We start from the raw sequence: 24,487 nt of genomic DNA on the forward strand, positions 1-24,487 counted from the left end.
CCAGCTAAGTTTTATATTTTTAATAGAGATGGGGTTTCACCATGTTGGCCAGGAATGGTCTCGATCTCTTGACCTCGTGATCCCTCTGCCTCTGCCTCCCAAAGTGCTGGGATTACAGGTGTGAGCCACCACTCCTGGCTAAAGAGTTTTTAAAAGAAAAAAAAAAAAAAAAGGAAAGGTTTATTTAGTGACTGTCTACTGTCTACTGAGAGTCAGACACTGAGAAATATTTTCCAGATGAAGGAGCAAGCTGGAAGACATAAAATACCTGCTCACAGGTGGAGGTGGTGAAGCCTTAATTCCAAACTCTGCCCAACATGACTTCCAATCTTACATTTTTGTCCTGAACCATATAGTAATTTGTGGTAAATTGTATTTACAGCTAATGAATATTTGTTAAATAATAAATGGCAATTTCTAAAACATTTCCTAGTCATGTACAACTGTACTTGAAAAGTTTGCAAGTCAGAGTGTTCAGGATATGGAAGAATGCTACACAGCAATAATATTTTTTGGTTGTCATCCCTTCCCCCAGTATTGAAGGAAATAAAAATTGGTGCTATATTCCAAGATTACTTGTTATTCAGCAGAACACAAACTTGGATATTAAGAGGATAATGTACCTAAACAAGTGTCGATCAGGAAATCTGGTCTCACAAAGAGATGCCTTCTTACAACTCATTAGAAAAGTAGGCCTATAATATAGATTTGGAAAGTATATGCCTATTAGGCTCTATGGAAGCAATTTATATATTTTTATTTAAACTTTTTAATTGATACATAATATTTGTACATAAATATGGGGTATATGTGTTATTTTGCTACAAACATACAATGTGTAATGATCAAAGCAGGGTATTCAGTATATCTTTCTCTTTGAGTGTTTATCATTTCCATCTGTTGGAAACATTCCAAATCTTCTTTTCTAGCTACTTTGAAATATATAATACATTTTTGTTAACCAGTCACCCTACTTTGATATTGAACATTAAAACTTACTCCTTTTATCTAATTCTATGTTTTTACCTATTAACCAACCTCTCTTCCCTCCCCTCCCACTCACCCACACAGGCTTCCTAGCGTCTGATGTCTGTCATTCTACTCTGCCTCCATGAGATGATCTCTTCTAGCTCCCACGTAAAGAGTGAGAACATCCAATATTTGTCTTTCTTTATGGGTCTGGCTTATTTCACTTTAACATAATGATCTCCAGTTCCATCCATGTTGCTGCAAATGACATAATTTCATTTCTTATGGCTGAATAGTATTCCATTGTGTATATATTTATTATCTTTACTCATTTGTTTATTCATTTAATTTTAAAATGTTTACCTAGACAAGCCAAATGATTGTTGCAGGAATCATACAATCCAACTCTACTTTGCCCGTCAAGATTATCCCTACCATCTGGGGATTGTCACAATACATGACAATCATAGAGAAATATTCACAGAGAAATGTTTTTGTTTGAATTTTTAATTCCAAATACAACCAATGCTGGATTGCAACTGTGAGTTACACCTGCATGCACCCAGTCAGGCTAACATGTTACCTAGTTCCATTACTGGGACTAATCCAGTGGTTGTTTCTTTGTCCTACCACTGTTACTGAGCAGTTGGAAGACAACTAACTCACAGAAAATGAATAAAAGATTCACAAGGATTGCTCAAAACAATAAACAGATTAAAGAAAATGCTAATCTTTTAAAAGCAAGCAAAGGATCAAGGTAAAATAGTGGAGTTCTCATTTCACCTCCATAGAGTGTGAGCTCTGAATAAATCAAACTAAGAGGTAAAAAAAAAAAATGACCCGTTAAGTACTCAAAATAAAAAACTTGAAAATAACGACTACTTGAAATATTTATTTACATCTACCTGATTAATATAAACTCAGCTTTACATGATGCTTTGAGGTATTAGCAAGTGAAATATGAAGTAAGTATTCAGATGACTTTTAAGTAATATTTAAAGTCATTTAATGCTCAATTAGTACTTTACAAAATTTAACTAAACGTAATGATAAATACTAAAATACCCTTTTGAGATTTCTTGCTAGATAACCAAGAAACAGAACGCCATTTTGGGAAACATATTCTTTCTGTTAAAATAATAATGTAAGAAGCTATATGCTGACATACTAGCATTTTATCAACAAATACATTGTTGAAGATGTGAAGAAGCTAGTACTGAAATAAATTACAGTCCACATCATTTGCTATACAGCTGAAACTGCAGCTTAAATAATGGGATCTGGTAGGTTCAGTTTCAATAATGAAATACTCTAAGAACTCCTTTTTGTCTCTGCCCCTAAAGCCAAGGTGTTTTGAAGAAAATTTGATCTCAAAAGTAGAAACTTGTTAAGAAAATAAAAACAATGTTTTAGGCAGAAAACTTGTGTAGGCAAAACAGACATTGAAATAGTGGCGTTGAGTAGAATTCACGGTGGAGAAGTAGAATCATAAGTGAATTTCATTCGTTACATCAATTATAAGCCAAAAATTGAAGCAAAGAAGTAGAAATCAGAATGTCTACTGAACGTCACAACTATAGTATGGTGTTTTATAATTTAATCAGCTGGGAATGATCCATACAAAGGTTTTCTTGTGATTTCCCTGTTAAGTACTTGCATAGATTTTATTGCTACTGAATAAATTGCAAATTATTTTTATATACTAATTTCATATATAGAGACCTGATGTTATAAAAATGTATTGGGAGATTTCATTTTGTATTTTTTCCATAATCATAATATGAAAATAATAAAAACCAGTTGTTCCTTCTTTTCCAGTTATTGCAAACCTGTACTTATTTTTCTCACCTTACTGCGCTAGATAGAATGTTTAGTACAGTGTAAAATAAAATTGGTTATAGGAGACAACCTTGTATTGTCCCTGATAGTGACATGCTAGCTTCTTTTTTCCTAAGTATTCTGTTTGCTGGAGACTTATGAGTTTACAGAAGTTTAATTCTATTTATAGTTAAAATTTTCTTTTTTCATAAAGGAGTGCTTTCCTTAATCTTCAAGATGATCAAAGGCTCTTTCCAAACTTTTAAATGAGATTAACTTTATTTTTTCTAACGTTAAAATCAGTTCTTCATTTTGAAGATAGATTTACTCATGATTTATGCATACCTGAATCTGTTTGCTAATACTTGGTTTAGGATGTTTGCATCTGTTTGTGAGGGTGACTGACCTGACATTTCCATTTTTTGTACAGTCTTCGTTAAATATGGATATCAAACTAAATTTACTAGTCTTGTAAAATGACTCAGGAGAATGTTCTTTCATTGTATACCCGGTACTGTTTGTTTAAAATTAAATTTCCTTTAATGTTTGATAAAGCTCACCTGTAAAATTGTGTTGGTTTTCTTCCATATTCAGAATGAAATTTCAAATGTCTGCTGATTTTATGAAGTGACCACGTTCTAGAGTTTTATTTTAAATTACTCTTTTTCTATCTTTTATCTGGCATTTTTAGATTTTTTTTTTCTATAGAAGAGTCTGTCAGAGTATTTTTCTGCTCTACTTCTAGGAATAGAAGTTCTCTCTCATCCATTGTGATATCTATTCTTATTCATATTTTATATGGAGAACTTTGCTATGGGGAGAGGGTAAGGAAAGTTTGCTATATGGGAAAAATTTTTCTTCTTTCTTGTCTTCCTCTTGCATGAAGACAGAAAAAGAATATATTCAAAGTAAAACCACAACACATTCAAGGGCCCAGAAGTGAGAGACACATAGCTTACATAGCAAACGGAAAGCAACTCACGATGAATGGGACTGCCAGAGGATATTATCAGATTCATATTTGAGATATAGGAATGTACAAATCTTGGGAGTCCTTCAAAGAAAGCTAAGTCATTTGGATTTTATCCTGATGTAATGGGGACAATTAAATTATGACAACAGTAATGATGGTTATATAAAATATAGCATATTTTGAAATATTACCATTTATTATGCTAAGTGCTAACCCTCAAAATACAGCTTTGAATTATGTTTTGAGAATTTTAACACATTTCCCATTTAGAAAAAAAAATGCAGCTTGCTGCCAGTGCTGATTTAATTTTACATAAACATGTTCCTTGAGACTGAAGCAAATCTGACTGATTTTCAATGTGAAAACAAAGTATAAAAAGTTCTTGGAGTTATTTCTAAACAGAACTTTTCTCTAACCTTAATATAACAGAAATGTATATGATGTTACATTAGGATTAGAGACAAGAGTATTCTTGGAGCAAATGGGAAATAGGTTAAGAAATAAAAAACATTAATTCACGATGTAGATGGTATGTTCTAGGAACTTGAATTGTGGCAGACTTCAATAACAATGATTAGATGTGGTTAAAGTATATAAATGGGAAATATTGATAGTAATATTACGAAGCAAAAGAAGAAAATACATCTTTTTATATTGTAACATTTTCACTGAATACTAGCAATATTTAGCCCACATCACATATTTAGTTGCTTGGATATTATCTTCCTTTTGTCAGCAAAACTGAATGTTAAAAAATGATATTATTATCTCACACAAAATGAAGCTAGAATTTTATTTTGCCCAAGGGAATTTACATTTTATTTTAAACAAGGAAGACTTAAGATTGAATTACTCCATGTAACCATTATGATAATAATTAAACATATATATGAGGGATATAGTTTCTTCTCACCACTCTGTAAAACTGCAAGAGAATATTCATTTAATCCAACTATATAGAGAGAGATTTCAAGTTTCTGATTGATTTACTGTCACTCGTGCATGAAGGTTGTTAGCTGAACTTCAGTTTCAGCTTTTCTACTTTTCTAGAGGCTACATACTATGTTTATGTATTCATTCATTTTATACATCAACCATGTATTGATAGTCTATTACATACCATTTAAATACCAGGGGTTATGGCCTACAATTGTGAATTACAAATTGTTCAAGTCTTGATAAATTTGTAGCAAAATGGAAAAATATCCACATTAAAAATTATAGAAGTGAGAATTCCAGGCAGTGAGGGCATTATAAAGCTATCATACAGAAATTCCCATTCCAATACCTAAACCCTGACAAACAATAAAAATAGCATGCCAACAATTAAAACAGTAACATAAAATAGTGATATTAATAAACATATACACACATACACATACACACACTAGCTAGCTGAGAACCATGAAAGTATTCTGTAGTAGAGTGACAACAGTCCTAACCCTGTCCCTATATCTCAAAAGTAGGAAGTCTGAAAAGTCCCAATAATTGTCAGTAATACCCCAAAATAGAAAACATAAAACATAATGACAGTAAAGAGAAAGAACATGGAATAGAAAAGACAATGAAAAACTGAGCAGGGAAGAATGCAGGGAACTAAAGCAAATGCCTGATAAATATTCTGACCTATATAACAAGTTTAAGAAACTTGAATAGAATGAAAAAAGAGCTCAAATACAAATTATAAAATTTTAAAATGAAATGTGAGGCTATCACCAACATCAGGGAATATTTAAAATAGCTTTTCAAAACTAATAGATTAGAAACAGCAAGAAATGAGTTAGAATGAAAAAGTGAGCTTTAGGTACAGAAAAATGCTTGAAATACTAAAATGGTAAAAATTAAAGTATTAGATAATTCCAACCAATATAAGGGTATCAGGGAACCAGCCCCCAATATTTCAATGTAGGTTCTTTTCTATATTCCGTAAGGGTTGGCTGGTCTGAGAAAGAGAAAGGGTACAAGAGAAATTTTACAGGTGGGCCTCTGGGGGTGACATCACATGTCGGCAGGTTCTGTGATGCCCCCGAACCACAAAACCAGCAAGTTTTTATTAGGGATTTCAAAAGGGGAGGAGGTTTCGAATAGGGAGTGGGTCACAGAGATCATATGCTTCAGAGAGCAATAAAAGATCACAAGGGCAGGGAGGCAGAGCAAGATCACAAGGCCAGGGCAAAACTAGAATTACTGATGAAGGTCCACATCCCACTGGGCACACATTGTCATTGATAAACATCTTAACAGGAAACAGGGTTCGAGAGCAGACAACTGGTCTGACTAGAATTCGCCAGGCTGGAATTTCCTAATCCTAGCAAGCCTGAGGGCACTGCAGGAGACCAGGGCGTATTTCAACCCGTATCTTCAACTGCATAAGACAGACACTCCCAGAGTGGCCATTTTAGAGACCTCCCCCTGTGATTGCATTCTATTCCCAGGGCTGTTCCTTGCTGAGAAAAAGAAGTCAGCGATATTTCTCCTATTCACTTTCTGTAAGAAGAGGAATATGACTCTGTTCTGCCCGGCTCTGCAGATAGTTAGACCTTATGGTTATCTCCCTTGTTCCCTGAAAATCGCTGTTATCCTGTTCTTTTCAAGGTGCCCAGATTTCATATTGTTCAAACACACATGCTTACCAACAATTAGTGTAGATAGTGCAATGATCACAGGGTCCTGAGACAACATACATCCTCAGCTTACAAAGATGATGGGATTAAGAGATTAAAGACAGGCATAGGAAATTATGAGTATTGACTGGGGAAGTGATAAATGTCCATGAAATCTTCACAATTTATGTTCAGAGATTGCAGTAAAGACAGGTGTAATAAATTATGAAAGTAGTAATTTGGGGAACTAATACATCTCCATGAAATCTTCACAATTTATGTTCTTCTGTTGTGGCTTCAGCTGATCCCTCTGTTCAGGGTCCCTGACTTCCTGCAACATAAGAGTTTTTCAAGAAAATTCGGCATAGAATAAATAATGTCTGTGATTTAAATAATTCAGTCAATGAAATACAGATAAAACAAAAGACAATTTGTCTGGACTAAGGAGAGCAGAACTGCAGAACAAAAGAGCACAACAGGTGTGTGTGTGTGTCTGTGTGGGTGCATGTGTGTGCCATATATATGCAAATACATGTGTAGAGTTCCATTCAGAGAGAACTTAAACTGCAAAAGAAAAGCATTAGCCTGATAATAGTTTTTTCATAGCAACATCCAATGTCAGAAGACAATAGATGAAATTCTGTAACATTTTGTAGAAATGTTACTAGAGAGTATCATAAGACGAGTGTGCTGGACAGTTCTTACATTGCTATAAAGAAACACCTGAAGTTAGGTAATTATAAAGAAAATGAATTCAATTGACTCATGGTTCTATGGGCTGTACAAGCATTGTTCTGGCATCTGCTCAGCTTCTAGTGAGGCCTCAGGTAGCTTTTACTCATGGCAGAAGGTGAAGGAGGAGCAGATGATGTCTCATCTGGTGAGAGGAGGAGCAATACCAGGGAGGTGCCACACACTTTTAAACAATCACATTTTACAAGAACTCACTCACTATCACAAGGACAGCACCAAGTCTTGAGAGATCTGTCCTCAAACACTTGCCACCAGGTCCTACCTCCAATGTTGTTGTGGGTTACCTTTGAACATGAGATTTGTCGGGAAAAAATACCCGAACTATAGGACCAAGTATTTCATGGACAGAACAATAGTCATGCCTTCTCAAATATGAAAGAACTTATGCAATATGTCACCTGTTAACCACTGGTAAGAAAAACAGAAGCAAACTGCATATTCCAATTTAACTGATAGCAATCCTCATCATAACAATTCAACATATAATGCAATGCAACCTTATAAAGAGCTCAGGAATGGTGCCTTGGTATGGGAGTAGTATTATCTGTGACTCCAGTTAACTATAGAATTGCTATAAGAAACCCTGTTAAACTGATGGCAATTATCAGTGACTCCACTTAAATCTAGAATTACTATAAGAAAGGATGTTAAACTGGTGGCAGGAGAGAATAAAAAAGTTACGATTTTTGCCGTGTTAAATTACTGACAAATTTACAAAAGAAAAAGGAGGTTATTGAAATGGAAGGTGACTGGAATAGAAGTGAGCCTATAAGAGAGCCAAGGTTTTTGTCTATGGATCAGGTAATATCTACAATTAAAACACATAGTAAGGCTGGGCACGGTGGCTCATTCCTATAATCTTAGCGCTTTGACAGGCCAATGTGGGAGCATGGCTTGAGCCTAGGGGTTTGTAATTAGCCTGAGCAATACAGATCACATCTCTATAAAAAGTTTAAAGAATTAGCCAGGTATTGTGGTGCATGCCTGTATTCCCAGTTACTCAGGAGGCTGAGATGGGAAGATTGCCTGACCCAGGAGTTTGAGGTTATAGTGAGCTATGATCATGCCGCTGTACTCCAGCCTTGATGACAGAGTGAGACCCAAAAATAAATCAAGAAATAAAACATATGGTTAAAAAACCCCTGAAGTTTCTTGTCTTAATTGCAATTCATTCCTATCTTCACAAGGGTATTCTAAGAGAATAATATCTCTTATGATAAAGATACAAATATTTGATTTTCAGCAGAGTTTTACTGAGATTTTCATTTCTACTTGATTTTGTTTTATTAAATTTAAACAAATTCAATTTAATATTATTTAAATAGCATAAAGTATATGATCACAGTTTAAAAATTGCCTTTTTATGTACCAATTGATAATGTGTCTGAGTCAGGGTCTGGTCCAAAAAAACAGAGCTCATTCCACATAGTCCAAAAGAAGGACTTGAATTCTGGGGACTAGTTGCATAGGTACTTGCTGAAGGCAAGCAGGGACTATTAAGGTAATTCCTAGATTAACAACATCATTTAGCTGATGCTAGCTCTATGACTGGAGGGTGAGAAGATAGAAGTGGTGGTACCCCAACCCAGAGCTGGGGTTGTCAGATGGGGGTGAGGTTACTGAATCTCCAAGATAGGTGCATGGCAGTGACCAGAACCGCAGATAAACGGGCTGCCCAGGGTGAGTTGGGGTCATGGGGAGATAAAGCTGCTTCCAGAAAAGCAGCTCTAAGTATAAATGGAAGAGGTGGATTAACTCTGTGTCTGCGTCCCAGTCTTTAGGGTCCTGCCAGTTTCTCAGTAGCTAACTTTAGCCAGAACTCAGTGATCAAGTTTCCCTAAAATATGCAGGGAAAAACAGAGAACAGATCTGAGAACTAATGTGCAAGGGGCTGGTACATCTTCAAAGAATGACATTTGGGTGGATGGTTATCTTTTGCTTAAAAAGGGTTATTGCTAAATGGACTTTTCAACAGTTTTAAGTTTTTCTTATTTTTATTGCAAGTGAGTTAGAGGAAATTTGCAGATGTTAAAACTTAATATTTGAGCACAGGTTGGTAGATGAGAAAAATATTTAAAAAGGAATTCTCCGGTGAAAAAAATAATTAGAATACTTGGAGAAGAGTAAAATTTTGATATTGCTATTATAGGTACAATAGACTAGTCAGAGAACATGACAAAGATAGACAAGATGAAAAGAATCTTTTCTGCCAAGAAATTTGAGTTCTTCAGTTTGCATTGGACTATTCTAAAAGTTAGTAAATGAGAAAGAAACATAATCAGAAATGTGATTTACATCTACATTCTTGACAGGAGCAAAAGAATATAGTGGAGGAAACAATTATTTCAGAAAACATCACCCTAGTCCACATTAAAGAAGAAAATATTATGGTGTATTTATATCACACATATAAATTGGTAATAATACTGTAAACTTGCTATGATGTTTGATAGTGGGTCAACTTAATTCTAGAAAAGACATTTATATTGCTTCTAGGTAAACACTTTGTCTACTTGATTTAATAGATATGTTATTGGAATATAGATGAGTGAAATATTTTGGAAATTTGGTAGCTTATCATAGATGACAAAAATCTCAGGTATAAATTGTTAAACGAATTAACCCTAGGTCTCCTGAAACTTATTAGCCAATGATTCTCTGTTAACTCTGTTAAACTCACAAGGTTTAACAATTCAATTTTCAAGTTTTGTTTAATGCCTAGTGTGCATTTCATAATAGGCACTGAGGAGATAATATAAATGAAGTATAATGTGTTTACCTAAATGAGTTTTGAAGTTGAATGGAAAGCATAATATGCATTCAATATTAGACTCAATGATAATATCAGATTGCATATAATGAAGGGTGAATTGAACAATTGGACGGAAGGTGTTGTGAAAGCTCAGCAGACCAGTATGGAATGGAATCATTGCAGAAAACATGAAGTAAAGAAATCTTAGGATCTTCCCAGATTTCTATTTTTTTGTGTGTGATTATTACTGTTTCATTGTTCCTAAGTGATTGCATTAAATATTCCTGCAGTCTACTGATATGGAAATAAAATGCTTATTATTAACAAGCAGTTTTAACAAATTAACAAATAACTTATTAACAAATAAAATGCTTATTAACAAATAAAATGCTTGGGTTAGGTTTCCTTTAGCTCACAGAGAGCAGAAATAATTACGATCAAAATGTAATTCGAATGCCTACATTTGTTTTTTGAATTACTTCCCTTCATCTTTTTACAATGGAAATATATTCATCAATACCATTGAAGCACCAATATCCAAATTTAGTTGTATTAAATTCATTAGCTAGGCATAGGCTTGAAATATTTCAAAGCCAGTAAAAGTATTAATTGATGAAATACCGTATTAGTGTGCATCAGAGAATGATTTGTTTTTCAGAGAAACCTTTAACATTACAGATGGCATATTCATCTATCAGTGGATGTGGAGAAATATTTTTAAAAAGAGTAAAGTATGAGTCAATTATGCAATAAAAGACCTGACCATTCTGATTTGAAGTATTAAAAAAATAGGATTCGGTAGGTTGGTTTTCCATAAGATGTAATGGTATGTTGAGTTATAATGTAAGAACTTTAAATCTCGATACGTAAAAAACAAACAACAACAAAAAAACGTTTCTCTGTTCCTAGTTTTACCAGAGTGGTTGATGAATACTATGCATGTTTTTCTTTTCTATGGTCCATCATGTTTCGGAGGACATCCGAGTTTTCATCTACTAGCTAAAATTTCCTTGGTGGAGTGGCGGTGGTCGTTCCACCTCCACATCTATCCGTGAGGTTAAGTTGGAGTTTGCCATTGACAAACTCTGCCACTCTACCCAAAGTTGGGCGTATACTGGAAGCCTGGTCCTATTCCATGACCAAACTTAGAAAGAAAGACCTCTGTTGTTTCCGATCTAAGTATCAGAACTTGGAGCTGCTGAACGCCTTGTTTTCTTCGTGCGGTGGAATCTGAGAGAAGGTAGCCAACAATTTTCCCTGACTGCCAAACCTTCCTGATGGATATTAAGCAAGAATCACCAGAATTGTGCATTTATATTTCTACATGCAATTGTAGTATCCTTCCATGAATCCCCTCTTTTACTTAAGCTAGGGTGGGCTGTTTCTTTAGAAGTTGAAACCTACAAGTATTACCTATTATATATCTGCCATGACAGTCAGGATGTGAAAAAAATGACACATCCACAATGTTATTCTAAATCCTTGGGGCCGGATATGGTTCAGAATTTGAGTATTTCATGTAAAAGTCCGGAAAAGTCAGGGTAGCACTCTGGATTGAAACCTATTAAGATATAGCAGAATGAGCCACAGACAAAACCCCTCAGATACTGAGATAGTGAAGGGAGTGGCTTTAATCAGCTGGGAGCATCGGCAGGCTAGAGTCTTAAAATCCTAGCTGGTCAGGTGCTCAACTTCTGTCCCTTTTAAGGGCTCACAACTCTAAGGGGGTCCACGTGAGAGGGTCGTGATCCATTGAGCAAGCCAGAGGGTAAATGACAGGGGCTGCCAGCATCGGTGGTCAGAGTGAAACAGAAAGATGGGAGGTTTCACAGTGTCTTTCCATAAAATGTCTGGAATCTAGGTCAGGGGTCAAATTTTAACTACCAGGCTTAGATCAGGCAGGCCCAGGCCTGGTTTCGCATCTGGTTCCTAGGTGCCGGGCTACCTGTCTTTAGTTTTGCTTCTCTTTCCTTTTCTGAGTATAAAACAATATAAAACAATATGAGAGGGTCCCTGTCTTCCCTCAAAGATTTTTGTAGTAACATGAATCAATAGTCACAGACTAAATGGGATTAAAAGGAGTTATAAATGTCCTATTGTCAGTTCAGGTCAGTTTTGTATTCAATTGAGCTTTGACACCAAACCTAGGAGAATACTTGTTGTTTTTCAGGGTTCCTTGGGTTTTGCAATTATAGAAAATGAGTGGGAGCTGTGCTTTAAACTATTATTGAGAAATACATCGTCTCCTAATCTTAAAGATACAATTTACAGAACCCTGTTGTGTGAAAATTTGTAGTAAATATCTCATACATTGCTTCCAGCCACTCCTTCCCCCTACCCAGAAGCTGCTCCCTACAGAAGCAATACGGCATACAGGGGAGAAAGATTGGCTGGCAGAATCAGGCACATCTGTGTCTAGATTCTGGAGCAGCTAAACGTGTCCTTTTAATTTCAGGATGAAATGTAAGCAGCAATAAGATCTATCCAAGATAAAATATCCTTCTGAAAGCTAACAAGAAACCCTGTACTATTTTAGACAGTAGAGGTTATCTGTTCGTTTTCTATCACAAAAAAGAAAAAAAAATCATGAGCCCATAATAATTTTCTTTGGGAAGATGTTTGGTTTGATGGTAATGAGATTTAAGAATTGACATACCTATTTTGTGCTTTTCCTTTTTTTTGAAGACAGTTTCAAGTAGATCAGAAATTTGCTTTCAGTTATGCACAAGGAACTTGAGTGTTTTTGTGAATAGTGGATAAGAATGCATAAAAGAATATTTCTTAGTAATCGTCATAATAAACATAAAGATCATCATCAGAGCTAATATTTACTGAGATTTAATTAATTTATTTACTCTGAGCTATGGCACTCTGCTAACACTTCATTTTCTCCTTTAATGTTTACGACAACCCTGTAGAGTAGGTGATATAATCCTATTTATTTTACAAATGGAAAAATTGTGGTTTGGAGAAAATAACTATCTGAAGCAGCATGTGATATGAGTTCCTAACCCCTATTTAGAGGTTAGGAGAAGCTTTTCATATGAGGTAAATGTCTAAGCTGAGATCTAAAACAAGGTTTAGTTGAATGAGAAAACAAAAAGAAAACAAAACTATGTGACAAAAGCCCTCAAATACAAGAGTAACTGCATATGTGAAGAATGGAAACACTATCAACATTCTGTGGTTACAAAGGAGACGAGAGGAGATACTGAAGCAGTAAAAACAAGTCACATCAAGCTGGATGTTCTAAGACACATAAAGGAGCTTACACATTATCCTGAAGGCCACAGGAGCCACTAAAGAGCATAAGAATTTATGCCACTGAATTTACTCCACTGAAATTCTTATGCTAAAGATTGTAACTTACATTTAATTTTTGTTTCAAGTTGCATCATAAAGGTTTAGAAAGGAGAAAAAAGAAGACAAGAAGCTCAAACTCATTTAAAAGGCAGTAGCCGAGCTACCAGGTGAAACTGGTAGGATTCTAGAGATTTTGGGATTGTAGAATCTATAGGAACTGATGGTGTATTTGTTTTATGGTATAGGGTAGGAGAGGTTAAGTCCTGTGCTGAGGATCCAGTCATGAGCCTCAGTGAAGACATCAGTGCCATTTGCTGAGGTAGAGAACATGGGAGCCAGAGTAGAGATTAAGATTAGCATAGAAAGCCATTTCTCTAGAAGATGAGTTTGAATTTCCGTTGAAATATCCTGAAGGAGAAATATAATAGTTGGGTGTATAAATCTGCTGTTTAAGAGAGACATACAGGCTGCAGTTTAAGACACAGAGAGATGCTGAAGTGTTCATTTTGGGAGCCATCAGTAAATAAAAGGACTTGAAGTTGGAGTAGCGGGAATCAGATCACATGGGCTGAGATTATTCCATGAGAGGAGAAACGCCTAAGAACAAAATGGAAAACACCAGCAGCTCCAAAGATGGAACACTGAAGCATCAGAGAAGCCAATGAAAGAAAATGTTTCAAGGAAAATAATAATAAGAAATTAAGTATGATACTGACATAAGTATCTATTAAAGATATTAGTAAGAGCCATTTCAGCAGAACTGGGGGGACACAACCCAGAGTACAGTGGGTTCTAGAAAGAATGAGGCATAGAAAGTCTGGTTGAGGAATTTTGGTGGCCCTAGGACCATAAAGAATAATAGTGCCACCACCAAAATACTTTGCAACTCTGGCTTGCTGGAGACTGTTATTGTCTTCTTGTGTATTAGGTTGCTTATTTGTTTGAAATTTCAATAGGTTTTGGGGGAACATGTGGTATCTGGTTACATGAATAAGTTCTTCAGTGATGAAATCTGAGATTCTGTTGCACCCATCACGGGACTACACATTACCCAATGTGTAGTCTTTTACCCTCTCCTCCCTCCCACCCTTTGAGTCCCCAAAGTTCATTGTATCATTTTATCCCTTCGTGTCCTCATAGCTTAGATTCCATTTGTGAGTGAGAACATACGATGTTTGGTTTTCCATTCTTGAGTTACTTCAGTTGGAATAATGCTCTCCACCTCCATCCAGGTTGCTATGAATGCCATTAATTCATTCCTTTTTATGGCTGAGTAGTATTCTATGGTACATATATACCACATTTTCTTTATCTGCTTGTTGATTAATGGGCATTTACTTTTCAAGGCCAGCTAGGTGCCTGTAATTTCCCTCGAAGGGACTCAAGATTTTCAAAAAATTGCCATGTTTCAGCAGCCAAGAAGAAGCTAAGAGGGAGCCCTACTCCGTCTCAAGTTTTTATCTTTTATTTTTGTAATTTTTTTAAATTCCTGCCTTGGTACCTTAAACATTTAGTTTGGCATTCAGATAAAGAGGGCCAGAGTAGTACAATTGCAAATAATGACCTAAAAAACATGGCTATCAGCAGGGGAGAAATAGTGAGCAGAGCAGAAGGTGCTGCTAAAGAAGAGGGCTTTTTGTGTTTTTTGTTTATTTTAGTGATAGGAGAGAAGTGAACATACTTAGATTTCGTAAAAGGTTGTGATATATAAAAAGAAATTACAAAAAAAGAGGAGAAAGAAAAAAATGATAAACCCAGCAAGTATCTAAACATGGAAGAAGGAACTGGACACAGAGCACAACTGGTTGGATTATCCTTGGGCAAGAGACAAGTTACTTTCTTTATTTGAACAGAAAGAAATGAGGAAATCATAGAGGAGTGTGGAGGTTTGGGGATTTTAAAGTTTAGTGGTTTCTTATCACATAGCATTTGTGTTACCTACATGATAGGAGGCTGCTGAAAGTAAAGAGATGGAGTAGAACGCTTAAGAATTGTTAAGGAGAAATACAATAGTTGTGAAGAATGGCTGAAGTTACTGACTAGGAGGACATAGAGTATTACAGGTAGCTGTGAGGGCTCAACTGCATGGAAGAATATGGTTACATGGTGTGTATTTGTCAGGGCTCTCCAGAAAAATAGAATCAATAGGAGAGAGACGGATTTTACGGAGTTGACTGAAGCAATTACTGAGACTCGCAAGTCCAAAATCTGCAGAGCCAATACCAAGTTTGAATCCTAGGACTGGAAGCTGCTGTAGAACCAAGAAGAGCTGATGCCCCAGTTTCGACCATTTTAGGGCAAGAGGATCTCCCTCTTGTTTGGAGGAGAGTCAGCCTTTTGCTCTACTGTGGTCTTCAGCTCCTTGAATGAGGCCCACTCACATTATGAAGGGTACTCTGCTTTACTCAGTCTGTTGATTTAAATGTTAAACTCGGCAGGGCACGGTGGCTCATACTTGTAATCCCAGCACTTAGGCTGAGGCAGGAGGATCGCTTGAGCCTAGGAGTTTCAGATCAGCGTGGGCAACATATTGAGACCCCATCTGTAGTGAAAATAAAAATTAAAAACAATTAGCCAGGCGTGGGTGGCTTATCCCTATAGTCCCAGCTACTTGGGAGGCTGAGGTGGGAGGATCACTTAAGTCCTAGAGGTTGATACTTCAGTGAGCTGAGATCACACCACTACACTCTAGACTGGGTGACAGAACAAGACCCTGTCTCAAATTAATAAATAAATAAATGTTAATCTCATCCAAAAACTCCCTCATGGAAACACCTAGAATAATGTCTTATCAAATATACAACCCATGACCCAGTCAAGTTGACACATAAAATTAACCATCATAAGGTGGTACAAATTTTTCCTATCTGGAAATGCTTTGGAATGTGATATGTAAATGTATGTATAAATCATAATTTTCTATCTCGTTATGTGTTCACTTATTGTTATTCTGCTAAATGAAAACAGATGATTGAGTTTCATTTAGGGTATCTCATTTATTTGAAAATCTTGCTCTTCTGCTTTTAATAATTCCAGAATTTAATATGGTTCATCATCCTTTCATTATCACAAACACTCTTCTGTGGTTCCTCTTGTAGATCTAAGCATTATTCTCAAGAGAGAAGCTGAAGGAAAGAGTAACTGAGTTTATGTATATTAACTTATTTTTGTGACAACCAAAAGCTGGCAGATTGTCATACAAAACATTGCCTATATTTTGATTATTAAAGAATTCTGTTGAAGAAATCAGGACATGAGGTTTTGTCTTTTATCTTACAAATTTAAACATAAGTTTGATTTTACAGTTGACTTCTGTTTTCCAGGATTGATTTGATCGTATTTATGTCATGTCCGTATTACTTTTATGAGGGTACCTTATAAGGGTCCTACTTCACTTTTCTATATGGTTCAATGTAGATTTGACTTTGCAATTTTTTTTTAGCAATTGAAGATAATGCATCAACAAATGATGTGTGTCCCCCAGTTTCAGTTATTTGGGCTTAAAAAAATTTATTTTATTACAAGTCATAAAGAAATTTATTTTATTTCCTCCCCCCCCAAAAAAAAGCAATGAGAGGTATCGAAATGATCTGTGTTGGATAATTGTAGATTATTCAATAATGACATTGTAATCTGCAACAGAAAATTTCTAGTTCTAGAAAATGATATTCTGTCATGTATAGTAAATTGCATCAACCAACCATACAGAAGCATTTCAAATAGTCATTCAGCAACATCCCCAAAATCAGTAACTACTATTGCCAATGGTATTATTTCTTATTCATGAAGACCATGAATGTACTAAATAAGTAAATGAAGTTACTGTAGAGTTGTCTACTAGTTAATTCCACATAAATATAAATATAAGCACTTACTCTGTGCCAGGCACTCAGGATGCAAAGGTAAATGTGCCTGAAATGGTCCCTGCCCACACATAAAATATAAATTACAGGGCATGTTTTGGCTTATTTGCTGAGAGCCATCTGTTTGGTTTTCTAGCATGGTCTGGGCACTGGTTCTTCCTTCATTCATTGCTGCTGTTGCTCTGATTGCTGTTTCCTCAATTCCAAGGGAAATGTTTCTTGAGAGCTATGTTCAAACATTAAAAATTCAGTATATTTTTAATAGGAAAAATCAGCTTACATTTATTGAAGTGGATCTATGCTATCCCATATAGAGAAACTGATAGTATACCCACTATGAGAAAATGTCAGAGAAGCATTTTTGTTGTTTTTTAATAGTACTTTTTGACCTTGACATATGAGATAGTTTGATTTTTTTTAAATCACCATTGCTGTATGTTAAATAATGCCTTTAAGGTTAAATGATAGAAGAGTTACAAGAAACTTAAGGCAAAACAATTTAAGTTGCAAACAGCAAGACAGAAACAGAAGTAAATCCTCCCCTACAGGGAAGTAAGCTGATTAAAGATGATTACTAGATGCAAACAGGGAGCAAAAATGCATAGATTATATAAGCTCCTAGCAGAAACTGTAAGCAGCAAGTCAGCAGTCCAGCCAACATGTAGTCCTTAGAGGTGCAGACCCATGTTTAAAGATCCAGATTTGAATTCTTGGGTCCACCCCTCTAGTTATTTAAGTTATAATATCCTCGTGCCATGCATACATATTACTTGGCAAATTCAAACAGTAAAAACACATTCAAAATACACTGTGTGGATTTTGTCACAGACTATTAGACATTTCAACACTGAGACACAGTTTAGATTTTTACATCTGGCAATCTAGTCACTTCTCAAACTCTTCCATAAGGTCCATAATATCTATACTATAAAAATCTTAAAAGTTAAGCAGATCTTCAATTTTTAAAAATACAGTCTAAGCATAAATTTGTCACACTGAATAGAACAAAGTAAAAACTACAGGGAAGGAAACAGAGGAAATTAATATGAAATGAAGTCTAAATTGAAAGTCTCTTCTGTGAGTTTAAAAAAAGGCATTTCCCTGCCAATGAAAGAGAACACATGTGAATATTCATTTAGGCCTATACAATCTAGTTTGCTTCCTCAAGTAAGTGAGCTAACAGTTATAATTTGCACAATTATCAACTTAAAATTTTCACTTTCATCTTCCATTTGAAAAGTTAAAGAATTTCAGTTACCCATACTGATCAAGCTGTGGAGTAATGTATACAAAACTCATAGTCTAAAAAGGAAGTTTCAGTGGTATGTTTAGTTTGAAAAATCTGAGGTATTTTTCCCAAGAAACTTTACTTCTATTTTCCAATAAATAATTATTATGAAGCATTTATGGTGAGCTCACAACAGGGCTAGGATGTAGCGGAGACATGTATATATCATGATTCTCCCCAAAGCATGCTTATCATCTGATTGGAGAAATGATTTGCACAAATATGTAACAAATTCCCACTGATCTTCCTGCATACTCAGCATGCCACCTCCTCCAGTAAGCCTCCCTGGACCTCCCAAACGGAGTCAACATCTCCCTCTTTGGGTGGCCCATCACAGGATTTACACTCACGTGCTATAATTACAGACTCATTTGCTATCCCTTTCCTGATTGGACCCAGAGCTATGTCCAACCATTTAACATGAGGAAGTGTAATGTATGAAGTTAGTAAAATGGGTGAAGTAAAAAGTACATCTATTCTCCTTCCAACCTCAAGCAGAGGACTAAGAATTACAATGCTCTCTGAAGCTAAGATCTGGTGGTCAGATACTCAGTAGTCCGCATAGTGTCTACTTCATTAGAAGCAATCAAACCTGAGATATCTGCTCTAACTATTACTGTCAGCAGCACCCATCATATGACCTCCTTCTTTCACTCCTTCATCCATAATCTATTCCTGAGTACAATTTATTTCATTCTAACTCTCTCTCCAGTATTCAACTTATCCTTTCAGCTATACCATTCTAGTTCAAACTATTATCTTTCATTTGGACAAAATAAATCTTTCCCCAATTTTTCTTTTACCCCTTTCGTGCTTCTCTCTTCGTTGAAGCCGACGTGATATTTTGAAGATTCAGATCAGATCAGAGTAATTCCCCTTCAGTGGCTTCTCACTGCTCAAAGAAGACCATGATCTTTAATATCACTTGTAACGCGATACATGAATCTGCCCCAGTAGTATCCCCAGTTGCAAATCCTACCAATTTCCTCTTTGCTCCATGCACTGAGTTATACCTGTACTCTCTCAGTTGTTGACCATGCTAAGCTTTATATCTAACTTAGAGCCTTTATATCTGCATTTCTCTCTTCTTTCAGTCCTCTGCTTCTCTGCATCACTACAATTGCCTAGCTCACTCCATTAATCCTTCAGACAGTAGCCCAATATTGTTCTTCCAGGAGAGCTTTCCCTGTCGTCCTGATTAAGTCTGAGGTCTCCCTCATTCAACACTTGTATGTTTCCATTGATACCACTCACTGCAACCTGTAACCATATACTCAAACATATGATTATCTCATTAATCTTTCCCACCCCTACTATATTAAAAGTACCATAGAGATTAGGACTGTTTTACTAGATATATTCCTAATGATGATTGTAGGGCCTGCCATATAGTAGGTCCTCCAGCAATCCTTGTTGAAAAAGTTAATAAATTTAACATGCCAACAAAAACCAAATTGCAGAATCATGAGTAAAGCAAACGAGAGGAATATGAGCTGTTAGTAAGAACAAAGACAAGGGGAAAGAAGTTACTAGATCATCATGCTGAAAGCTGAAAGTGGGGAGTAAGAGCTGGATTTAGAGTTTAATATAGATTAGACTATCTAGAATTTAATTCAGAAATAAAGAGACCTTAGTAGATTCATTAAGAATACCCCATGTGATTTCCTTTCCCCAAAGCTTCCTTGATTTATGAAAGATAAACAAAATTGACAAATGTTTAGCTGCACAAATATAGGAAAAAAGACAAATTCAAATAAATAAAATGAAATTCACGCCTGTAATCCTCACACTTTGAAAGGCTGAGGCAGGAGGATTGCTTGAAGCCAGAAGTTCAAGACCAGCCTGGTCAACATAGCAAGGACCCATTTCTCAAATAAATAAAATTGTAAATGAAAGAGGAGAAATGACAGCTATGCCACAGAAATAAGAAAAATCATAAGAAACTACAATGAACAATTATACACAAACAAACTGAACCTGGAAGAAATTGATAAATTCCTAGAAACATAAAACATACCAAGACTGAATTATGAAGAACTACAGAGTCTGAACAGAGCTATGTAGAGATATCAGTAATCAGAATCTCCCCAAAAGAAAAAGCGCAGGACTTGGTGGCTTCATGGGTGACTTCTGATCTAACATCAATCATTCTTAAACTCTTCCAAAACTATTGAAGAGGAAGAAACACTTTTAAATTAATTTTATGAAGGGAGCATAACCCAGATAAGACAGCCAGACAAAGATGCCACAAGAGAACTACAGGCCAATATTATTGATGAATATAGATGCAAAAAATCCTCAACAAAATACAAGCAAAGCAACACATTACAAGGACCATACACTATGACCAAGTCAGATTTATTCCTGGAATAAAAGGCTGGTTAATCTAAAAATCAATTCATGTGATATATTAATTGATGAAAAAAATTACTTCAGCAGGCACAGTAAAAGCATGTGATAAAAGTAAACACCTTTTTATAAATAAAAACTCTGAAAAATACAAATAGAAGCAAAGTAGCTCAACATAATAAAAAACATATATGAAAAGCCTAGTTGTTAAATCGATGGTAAAAACTGAAAACTTTTCTCTAAGATTAGGAACAAGGCATGGATGCCCTCTCTCCTCAATTCTATTTAACATAGTACTGGAAGTGTTCACAACATTAGTTAGGCAAGAAAAAAAAAAGGCATCCAAACTGGGAAAGAAGTAAAATTGTTTCTGTTTACAGAGTACATGATCTTATATATAGAAAACCCTAACGACTCTATTAAAAAACTGTTCAAACTAATAATGAATTCAGTGAAGTTACAAAAATCGATTGCATTTCCAAACATTAAAAACAAACTATCTGAAAAAAATTAGGAAGACCTCACATACAATAGAATGAAATAATAAAATAATTAGGAATAAAAGAAGGGAAAAGTTTATACACTGAAAACTGGGAAACCTTTGTGAAATAAATTGAGATGCAAACAAATGAAAATACATTTATATTTATGGATTGGAAGATGTACTCTTTTTAAGATATCCATATTCCCCAAAAGATTTGCGGATGTAATGCAATCCCTATCAAAATTCCAATGTCATTTTTCATAGAATTAGAAAAGAATACTATCTAAAGTACATATGGAGTCATAAAAGACCTTGAATAGATAAATCAATCTTGAGAAAGAACAAAGCTGAAAGCATTATACTTCCTGATTTCAAAAAGTATAACCAAGTTACAGTAATTTAAACAGTATGGTACTGGCATAAAAACATATATAGACAAATGGAACAAAATTGAGAGCCCAGAAATAAATTCACACACATAAACAGTCAACTAATCTTAGGGTTGCAAAGTATACACAATGGTTACAGGATAGTCTTTCAAAAAAGATATTGAGAAACTAGATATCCACATGCAGATAAAGTTATAGTAATTTGAACAGTATGGAACTAGCATAAAAACATATATAGACCAATGGAACAAAATTGAGAGCCCAGAAATAAATTCACACACATAAATGGTCAACTAATCTTAGACAAGGTTGCAAAGAATACACAAGGGGGAAAGGATAGTCTCTCAGAAAAAGATGTTGAGAAACTAGATATCCACATGCAGATGAGCACAGTTGGACCCTTATCTTATACCATACAAGAAAATAAACTCAAAATGAATTAAAGTCTTAAGTGTAAGACCAGAAACTATAAAATCTCTGGAAGAAAGCATCAGGGAAAAGCTTTAGGACTTTGGTTTTGTCAGTGACTTCATGGCTATGACACCAAAAGCATAGGCAATGGAAGGAAAAAAAAATGAGTGGGACTACATCAAATTAAAAAGCTTCTGTACAATAAAGAAAACAATCCACAGAGTGAAACAATCCACAAAATGGGAAAACATCTTTACAAATCATATATGTGATAAAGAGTTAATTTCCAAAATATATAAGGAAATCAAACAACTCAATAGCAAAAAACCTAATAACCTGATTTTAAAATGACATCTCTCCAGAGAAGACATACAAATGGCCACCAGGCATATGAAAAAGTACTCAATATCACTAATCATCACAGAAATGTAAATCAAAACTATAATGAGATATTATCTTATACCTGTCTGAATGACGTATCAAAAAAAAAAGTCAAGCTTATTAGTGAGCATGTGGAGAAATTGGAAAACCTTGCACACTGTGGGTAGGATGCAAAATGGTGCAGCCACTTTGGAAAACAGTATGGAGGTTCCTCCAAAAAATAAAATAGAACCACCATATGATCCAGCAATCCCACTCTCAATATTTATCCAAAAGAATTAAAATCAGGGTCTCAAAGAGATATTAGCACTCCTATGTTCATTGCAGCACTATTCACAGTAGCTAAGATGTAAAAACAACTGTAATCTTCATCAACAAATGAACAAAATTTAACATGTACATACAATGAAATATTACTCAGCCTTAAAATAGGAAACTCTCATTTGCAACAACATTGATGAACCAAGAGGAGGACATTATGCTAAGCGAAATAAGCTAGTGACAGAATTACAAATGCTTCATGATGCTGCATACATGAGGTATCTAAAATAGTTAAACCTATAGAACCAAATTGCAGAATTGAGGTTGCCAGGGATTTGGAAGAGGAAGCAATGAGAGTTGTGAATCAACAAGTGTGAAGTTTTGGTTATGCAAGATGAGTAAGTTCTAGAGAGCTGCTATAATCCTAGTGTCTATATTTATTTATTTTGAGATGGAGTTTTCTCGTTACCAAGGCTGACATGCAATGGCACAATCTTGGCTCACTGCATCCTCTGCCTACTGGGTTCAAGTGATTCTCCTGCCTCAGCCTCCTGAGTAGCTGGAATTCCAGGCACCTCCCACCATGCCCAGCTAATTTTTTGTATTTTTTTTTTTTCAGTAGAGACAGGGTTTCACCATGTTGGCCAGGCTGGTCTTGAACTTCTAACCACAGATAATCCACCTGCCTCAGCCTCCCAAAGTGCTGGGGTTACAGGCGTGAGCTACCATGCCCGTCTGTGCCTATGTTTCATAATATGGTATTGTACACTTAAAAATTTGTTAAGAGGGTAGTTCTTAAGTGTTCTTTCTATAAAAAAAAAATTTTTTTTTACAAGTGAAGATGTCTTCTGTTACCCCCAAATAACCGATTGGGCACACCTAGGACTAAGTCTTCGTGATAAACTTTGTGTAAAGAATGAAGAGTACAGAAGATGAACACTATATGTGTGATAACGATGAACACTATATGTGTGATAACGTTGTATGCTCCTGTGAAGAAGGTACTAAAATGGAACAGCTAAGTGTGAGATTCAACCTGATAACTAATATCTGTTCCCCTTTTGCTAATAGATATTTGTGTAAACAAGATAAAGTGAAAACGAATGGCAGGAATGTATTAAATTACCTAAACACGTGTTTTGGCACAAGGAGTGTTGTCAGGAGGAGAAAAGGCTGAGTAAATAAGAGAAGTTTTCATAACAGATATGAGTCCTAATTAGAGAGTTGGGATCTTCCATGTGTCAGAAATAGCTGGGAGATAGACTTTCATTAAAAACATGAGATAAATAGCTTTCTTATTCTTAGAAGATTAGAGAGTTAGAAAATTAGAAGCATCTTGGTTACCTCCGTTGACAGTTGCCACATAGACCCGGCCAGACACAGATTTTCAGGGTTAACAACTGGATATTCCCAAAACAAGTGGACCTTTTGAACTTTAATAATTTCCCTACAATGTAAATGGAAGAAATGCTGGCAGTGAAGCAGTAAATAAAGGAGGAAGGGAACGTTTGGAAAGAGTATTTTCTATGTGGTTTTCAAAATTCATTGACTAGGGTTTATCTTGCATTTCAGAGCTTAAATTTTAATTTTTATATTTTTGTATTTTTTCTATGAATGATAAATTATAATAGTGATTTGTTTCTCCATTACATTTCTCCACTTACAATCAATATTTGTTTTAACTTGGTTTTCTTTGTTGTTTTCACAGATTGCCTATTTTACTTCTCACCATTGATTTATGTTGCCAAAACAAAGAGGTCAGTAATTTGTGGCCAAATTCCTCTTTTACTATTCCAAATATGAAAATTCCAAAAATGAAGCAAAAGCAGCATTTTGTCAGCTTTCTGGCAGAGATTCCTATGCTAGGCAATCATTTGTGTTTTTCTGAAA

At 35.3% G+C, this 24,487-nt stretch overlaps 2 protein-coding genes across 17 annotated transcripts in view; both read left to right on the top strand.

Moving 5' to 3' along the window:
• Positions 1-24,487, top strand: part of LOC105463752 (macrophage scavenger receptor 1) — a 764,939-nt gene that overhangs the window by 376,003 nt on the left and 364,449 nt on the right. The gene's annotated exons all lie outside the window — the stretch shown is intronic.
• Positions 1-24,487, top strand: part of LOC112423489 (cytochrome c oxidase subunit 7C, mitochondrial-like) — a 31,427-nt gene continuing 6,940 nt past the window's right edge. Inside the window, exon 1 of the mRNA XM_071068595.1 lies at positions 1-24,487. This exon is cut by the window's right edge and continues 6,940 nt beyond it. The gene's annotated coding sequence lies outside the window, so the exon portion shown is untranslated.

Source organism: Macaca nemestrina, chromosome 8 (assembly GCF_043159975.1).
Source record: "Macaca nemestrina isolate mMacNem1 chromosome 8, mMacNem.hap1, whole genome shotgun sequence".
Classification (NCBI taxonomy): Eukaryota; Metazoa; Chordata; class Mammalia; order Primates; family Cercopithecidae; genus Macaca; species Macaca nemestrina.